We start from the raw sequence: 2,028 nt of genomic DNA, 5'->3' as shown, positions 1-2,028 counted from the left end.
CGGCAGCCATACTGAAACATATCTGGGTACTTAGACGGGCAGTTTGGGCAGTTATTTGGAATCATTGGACATGAACAGAATATCCAGTTAAATCTGAGAAAAGAAATTACTGCCTTCATACAGGAAAGAAAGAAAATAGAACCGGGTAAACAAGTTTGAATTTATTCTGGATTTTCTACACAACATCAAAAGTATACATACAGGCTCAAATATATACTTACACTGACTTTAATTTTTTACCATCCAAGAAGGAGAAATGTATATTTAGACGGACTGGGAAGATCTCTTGGAACCATTTCTAAACAACTGCAGATTCCACGATTATCAGTTCAAATAACTGTATGTAAGTAAAAGTTATTTGGATGTGTCAGCACTTTGCCAAGTAGCATCATGGTCTGGGGCTGTTTTGCTGTGGTGCTGTACATCGCACAAAGTGGATCGAATAATGAAGACAAATGACTACATCCAAATATTTCAGCTTCACCCCAAATCAACAGCTCTGCAGTTTAAACTTAAATTAAACTGGGGTGAAGCTTCAGGACCGTGATCCCCAACACAAGCAAGCTAACATTACGCTTCTCAAATGACCCTGACCTCAATCCTACCAAATATTAGTGAGGTTATTGTGTACAGATATTATAGCCTGCAGTCTGTCTCAAATGACCCATGTATGGTCCCGTGTCAGACTTTTTCAGTTGTGCGATCCTCACATACAGAATATCAGATGACAGAATACATTTTTTTACATACTGAATGCTGTATCTGCCATTTTTAGCTGTGTTCTCTGTTGTTGCAATTAGGATATTTCTTTTTTCACATTTTCCCTTACAGAAGAACTTCTTGGTTCCAGAGTAAGAAAATTTGCATTTAACTCTGTTTTCTCCTTCCATTATTCTATAAGTGAGAATTCCTCTATTGACTTGACCAAAGTTTCCGCCGTGCAGTGCTGTAGAAATGATGAACAATCAATAGTTAATATGTACCCTGTAATATGTTGTTGAAATATTTTTGTGTACAATTAATTCACTTTATGTGAAAAGTCGTAACTTGTTCAAATTAGTTCAGCTGAATTTCCAATTTCTTACTTTACTTTGAAGGAGGACAGGGACAAGTTGCTTTGATAAACATGTGGATGGATCCACGCTCACATCACACCAACCTACCTGAGCCCGATGAATGACTCTCTGTCATGGTTGAGTCATGGAAGTTCAAATTCTGTTATTGTTGTTGTGGAGACTGAAAACAGAAATACTGATGTTGAAAAAGTTGCGAAGTGTTGTTTGATGTTGAAATGATTGAAGCTGTGAACAAAGAAAATATCATCTTTGTCATTTTTGTGTGTCTGCATGAGAGCAATGGGAGGTAATGTGTGTTTTACAGCAGAGCTTCGCATGTGAAATGAGGATGTGTTGCTTAATGTTTAGAGACTTCAGTGTGTCAACATCTATGCAGTGCTATTTCTCTCATTATCATTCACATTTAAAAAAAAGTAACATTGTTGCTGCATCAGCTCCAAGCAGAAACCGGTTTGACAAACAGAGCAAATGACATTAACATTTAGTTTCTTTAAATATGTTTTCTAAATCTATTTTAATCCTTGTTTTTAAGACTAATTTCTAAGGTATATTTCAGTGGAATGAAAAGCCAAGTACAGGGGTGGATATTTCATTGGATATTCAACATCAAGTTAACCATTTCTAGGCAGAAAAACGAGCACGCGAACCACAGAAAATAACAATATACATAAGAAACAGAATATAATAACAATATATTTAAAACTATATAAGAAATATATTAAAACAGTTTACCATTAAAATGTTTCATCAACCATGCAAAACTTAATGATTAATTAAAAGAAAACTAAATGACAGGGGATTTCTTTAGATCACCCTGTAATTCTTCAGCTAAGACACCTGAGTTAGAAAACACAAAGACTGCAGTCGTTTTTACACGCGTGGGCAGCAACTTCTGAGATCGGCACTCTGCGTCTGCCTGCGTAGTTTATTTATAGGTCTTATGTCTGTGTGT

The sequence above is a fragment of the Pundamilia nyererei genome, unplaced genomic scaffold (genome assembly GCF_000239375.1).
Source record: "Pundamilia nyererei isolate P.nyererei 1_Seehausen unplaced genomic scaffold, PunNye1.0 scaffold00210, whole genome shotgun sequence".
Taxonomy (NCBI): Eukaryota; Metazoa; Chordata; class Actinopteri; order Cichliformes; family Cichlidae; genus Pundamilia; species Pundamilia nyererei.
The sequence above is the reverse complement of the archived record's forward strand: the minus strand, read 5'-3'. Positions refer to the sequence as shown.